We start from the raw sequence: 6,188 nt of genomic DNA on the forward strand, positions 1-6,188 counted from the left end.
CTAAAAGGAAAATTGGATCTCAGGACTTTAGAGACTAGATGGCAAAGTCTAGATCTCAATTGCCTTCCCAGATCCAAGTTCACAAGGCAATTAACAAGAAATTAAAGATTGTAGCAGTGAAGGAAATGGAATTGAACGCAATTATGCAGAAAGGGAATTAAAGAGATCTTGAATGGAGATTAAGACAGAAGTTCCTCAATTCTTCACACCCAAGACTCAAACAAGAAAAATAAAAAGTGCTCAAGCAAGAACGAGTAAGAAGAGAAATCAATTCTCCTTCCCAATTCTCTAAATCTCAGTTCCAAGCTCTCAAAGAAAAATGAAGTTCCAGAATGTAAAAATTCAAAATTAAAAGAAGGGTCCTAATTACATCAAACTATCTCCTATTTATACACTTTCTATTCTTGGATTTTGGAATTTGGATGGGATTTTGATTTGGTGAAGAAATGAATTAAATTGGATTTTTAATCCAATTTTTAGCCCATGAAAAAGTGGCTTCCAGGAGGCTGCCCTGCCCTTGTGGAGGGCAGAGCAGGAAATGGTGCGTGCGGCTCATTGCGTGCGTGCTTGGTGTGTGATGCATCAGGATGCTGCCCTGCCCTTGTGGAGGGCAGGGCAGAGTTTTCATGGTGCGCCAAGCTTGCTGCCCGTGCGTGCTGCTGCTGGCCGAGACTCCCTTGGTGCGTGCCAACATGCTGCGCCAAGCATCACAAAATGCTGCCCTGCCCTTGCGGAGGACAGGGCAATGTTGCCAAAAGGTGAGGTTCCAAGTTCGAAACTTGGTGGAGCCGCACGCTGCTTCTTTTCCTTGATTTTCTTGGCACCAAAGTAAGGCCTAGTTTCTTGCTTCCTCATGGTGCCGTGTTCGATCCTTGTGGCAAGCATTGGTAAGCTTTTTCCTTGAATTTATTTCTTTGATGAGCCCGATATTGTTCTTGAGGAGGGCAGGGCAGAATTTTTGCTTCCTTTGGTCCTTGGCATCAAATTGTGCTCCGCCCTTGTTGTGGGCAGGGCAGTGTTGCTTTTCAAGGCTTGGTTCATTATGTTGCTCTCCTAGAGGGCAGTGTGCCCTTGTGGAGGGCAATGTTTGCTTCCTCCCTTCCATGCGCCACATTCTATTTTCCTTGAGCCACGCTTTCTTAAGCCACGTTTTTCCTCTTTTCTTACTTTCTTCACCTACAAGAAACCAAAACAACCACTCAAAGTATCTCTAAACTCATAAGGTTTATAATTCATTAAAAATCAATTAATTCTAGCTCAAACCTCATGATTTAGCATCAATTTAATGGTGGTTGCTTGATTTAAAGAAGTTATGCATTTTCATTCCAAATTACTTACTTAAGATGCAAGAAAGTGCATAAAGACTAGTAAAACAAGTGAAATTAGCTTGAAAAATGGGTATATGATGGCCCGTCATCAGAGACCTTCATCAATTGGTGGCAACGAGCCTTATCTTGGGCAGCGGCTCAAATCGAAGGTAGACAAAAGATCCTCTTCATCGCGGTGCTGTGTTGGAGCACTTGGAAAGCGAGGAATAGGTGTGTCTTTGAGAAGCTAATAAGTCCAGCGCCGGAGATAGTGCAAGATGCCAGCAGTCTAGTGCATGAACTCAATAGCCATACCTGATGAATGCTAACAATTTCTCTTTATTCTTACTTTACTCTTTCTTAAGCTATTTGTCTTCCAATCACATTTGGTGATAATTGGAAATACCCAACTTCTTTTGTACTTCCTTATGGAAACATTATTATTTTATAATAATAAAATAATATCAATCTTTGAGAAAAAAAAATCTCAATTTATTTAAACCTATTTAAATCATTGCTAACTTAAACATTAGAATTCTTTATAAGTACTACCTATCATTCTCACTCAAAGACTTCAGACAACTTTACCTCATTGAAACAGATGTCAAAACCCTCACAAAAGAAAAATCTAAATCTCGTGTCTAGACCAAAATTATATTAGTTTCAAATCACCCTCAGAACATTAATATTATTGTCAACAACCTAAAAGTCAACACTAGACCACGGCGAAAGGTCACTTAAAAAATGAAGGTACTACATCCGATTAAAAATTCCACTGTGGGGAATATCCTAACAATGATTGACTTCTTTTTATATCCTAACACTCAAAAAGAGGTAAAGGTACAGAGAACAGAGGTAGAGAGAGAATGGATCCTCTCAATTTTTTTTAACAATTGATGGAGTAAATTATGATCTCTCACCATTAGTTTCATATGTGGGACCAAGAATAAATATGAGAGAGAAAGCAATAAAGGATTAAAGATCACACTTTACACTCAATTTTTTTAACAATTGAGAGAATTCATTCCCAGATATAGGCCACTTAGGAAAATGAAGGTTAAGTTCTCAAATCCACATTTCTGAAGGGTTAAGAAACAGAGAAGCAACGAAAATCATGGGATTGATTTGCAGCCATCAAGGTAGTATAGAATGGGTGAAGGTCGAGTTAGAGTGCGAATCTGAACGACTGCTACGGAAGGAAGTCCACCATAACCTCTGTCTCATGGTCGGCCTGTTTCATATCTCTCGATTTTTATAGATCCGCCTTCTAAGTATCAATTCTCCCTTTCAATGACTTCCTCTCCTTCTGGAGCTTAGCAATTGTAGTCTTAAAGTAATTCACCTTCCCTTGCAACAAATGTACCTCCTCTCTTAACGTAGCATTTGAAAGAGAGTTTGCCTTAATCTCTACCTACCTTACATGAGCGACACCCTTCAGTAGAGAATGCAATAACCACTATAGGTTTTTACAAAGAGATCTCTCTTAAGGGATAGACATTCCACAATTAAGTGATGATTGATAAAGGCGAAGGTCAGGAATTCCCTAGAGCCGATGTCATAACAAGGCTCATCATTTTGAGAAGACGCCTCATCAAGGTTTCATTTCTTGGCGTTCCCTTGGCTCGGCGTCTCGAAGTTGGGAGTCAAATGAGGCTTCTCGAAAATTGTGGCACCTTCTTGATCTACATTAAATAATAAAAGGCACACGATTTGGAGGTTATTTCTTCTATAAAAAAACAAGAAAATGTTGCAATACCAATATGAAGAAACAAAGAATATAATATACAAGAAACAACACAAATTATATACCAAGTTGGTCTTAATATATAGCTCATACTTTTATCCATTAACATCATGGTAGAAAGATAGTTGAGAGACTTGCCCTAACACTCAAGCAGGATTTCGACTATAAACAGCTCCCCTTCACCAAAATGTCAAAATCATACTTCAAATAGCCAAGATGTTCAAACCAATAGATGTTGAACCAAAACTCTCCTCAAAGTCTTAAAGGGTAGGGAGATACAACTTAGAGGTGGGATCTTGAAGAACAAATCCTTGAAGTTATGGAACACTCCTCAAATATGTGAAAGCAGAAATAAACTCATTGCTACTTACGGCTTGTATAAAGTACAAACAATTTTGCGAGATGAGAGAGATGGAAAAACACACTGAGGGGAGATGACAACCCGAAGAATTGGCAAACAAGCTTGAAAGCTCTAGTGAAGGCCCATATATTGGGATGTAGTTAGGAAAGGGATACCTTACATATGGATAAAATTTTGATCTCCAAATAAAAAAAGACATTTGTACATCAACACAAGATGATAGATACTCGTACATCCAGAAGAAAGAAGAAACACAGGGATGACCCAAGTTGTGGGAGTAAACTCGCTCTAACCGCAAGAAAGTGGAGATCATATTGACCCTCCTCTTCATCTCTCGTAACGATCCCATGAACTTGTCGAAAAATGGTGAGGCACTCCTCGTCAACTACTAACTTTGAGCCCATCATCGAAATGTCGAATCATCAACCTAACCAAGCTGCAATGAAATCTCAATAGACAAAACTAGTGGCACTCTCCTCATCGTGAAAACTTAGAAACCTACAAAAAATGAACCACCAACTAAGATCTCGGAAAGATAAAAATAAGTTACCAACAAAAAGATAAGGCATCCCCATGGTTGTTCCCCTTACCAAGCCCAAAAGACAACCACCCACATCCTCAACAAACCATCTACGACCTAACTCACAAACTGAATTTTTGGGATGGTAATGGACGTACAAACACCATCCATACCGTGAGGGGAACAACCATGAACACTGTAACCAAAAAAAAAAAGAAAACAACAAACCAAGGTTCATAATACTAAAATTATGCATTCATAAGCGTGATAAAAAGGTTGCTAACCTTGAAAAGAAGAGGATTGACAGGAGTAACAACAAATGAAAGAACAACAATAATGATTGTAACAGTAACAGGAATCACATGAAAAGGCAATAGAAGAAGAGCCATGAGAATGTGAAGGAAGAAGAAGGAAAGGAAGAAACATTTAGAGGAGTGCTAGGGGCCAGCAACTTTTGTGTTTTGTAACAATTAATTGGCCATCAATAGTGTTTTTAATTGTGTGAGATTAAATCCAATAGTATAGGATCATTCAATTTTCTTTTGATGGTGGCCCTGAGACTTTTCCAAACATTTATATAGAGGGTTGATGAGAAAAACAGACAGTTGAAAAAAGGAACAATTTCGTAATTTTGCTCACTTTTCAAGGCATTTTGGTCCTTTTCATACCTAGTTTAAATGATCGCGCGACTACCCCTATATTCAACATTTGGAACCACAAAGACATGCCTATTTTTCAAGGACAATACGAAGTTTCTCTCTTCAACACCTGAATTCTTCATTGGTTTCAACTTCGTCCAAGACACTTATTCGTTTGTACTTGATTGAACGACAAAAGAAACGACTTTGATCTCAAGCTACAAGCGCAACTAACAATTCAAAGCTTACAAGAGTAAATCGATGTTACCACAAGCTTACTGTTCATATCTTGGCCCAACACTAAAGGCTCAGGTCCAAATAAGATAGAAAGACCCAATTCATAGATTGGCCTCCCCTCACAACCGACCTCCTCAGAAGAAGTCGGATTCGACACAGGCTCTACTCCACAGAAGTCGGGCTTGATAGATAGCTGGCAAATACCACTTATCTGAATAAGTAACTGCCCCTAAAATCTCTCAACCCACTTCTAGGAGCCATATCTCAACTTTCCTAAGATAAAGGGACGGTTATCCTCCTTAAAAGGTGGAACTACTCCAACGGTGGTTATTGGTTCACCACTATAAATACACTGATACTCCTCAGGTATCTCTAAGTTCCAATACTCTCAAAACTTGCTTAGGCCCCTACTGACTTAAGCATCGGAGTGTCTTTGTACGTACCACCCCCCTTTTCTTTCATACACAGTAGTCGAACGGAGGCCCCTGACGCGAACCAAGTCGGAAACTTCCTTTTTCAAACGATTGGGTCTCCCAGCGAGTTCAACCCACTAATCTCCAATTACCCAACGTAACACTTACATTACTCGACAATTGGCCATGAGCTCGGCACTCAAGTGGGGGCACCATTCCAACTTAGTCTAATACTTTCAGCCCAATATGTGTCTAGCCCAATACGGGCCCAAGTAGCAAAATTTCGACCTCTGCTTAACTCCATTCGGCCTAATATAATCGTGCCCTTTATGCAGGTAAAGTCGGACTAGGTAGGCCGTGACCCACTCGAAGCCAACCTGACTTGGTGATAAAGTCATCATCAAACGTGGGCCTTGGCCCCGATTAATCACCAAATTAAAAAAAAAAGTCATCATCAAACGTCAATGTGGTAGCCGAAGCTTGGGTCAGATGACAATTTTGTTTGCCTTACATAGAGCTGCACCGAGTTCAAATCCTCTTGGAAACCAGATAACCGCTACATGACTAACACAGGTTTACCTAAGATGAGAACTTGTGACTTAACCTCCAAGCAAACTAGCTCACCAACCCTTTTATAAATATCTTCAGATATGAGTTAATTTCAATAATCACTTAACACCTTCTTACTCTTTTACTGAGTTAGACATTAAAGACTCTTGCTGGTATTCTTCACCAGCCAATCTTAGTCGTAGAATTCATCCAACCACACGCAAAACTCCTGAACTTTCACTAAAGTCCATCAATCACATTTTCTAGGTTTTAAGGTACGTCACTCGTAACAATAGCACTCTTGATCCTCAACAATGTTGTGACTCGTGACCAATGATGACAGCGTCTCACGATTGTGGCAAATAGGAGAAGGGAGAAGAATGAAGCTAAAAATGTGGGATAGGAATAGGTTAGGCTAG

The sequence above is a fragment of the Arachis duranensis genome, chromosome 7 (assembly GCF_000817695.3).
Source record: "Arachis duranensis cultivar V14167 chromosome 7, aradu.V14167.gnm2.J7QH, whole genome shotgun sequence".
Lineage (NCBI taxonomy): Eukaryota > Viridiplantae > Streptophyta > Magnoliopsida > Fabales > Fabaceae > Arachis > Arachis duranensis.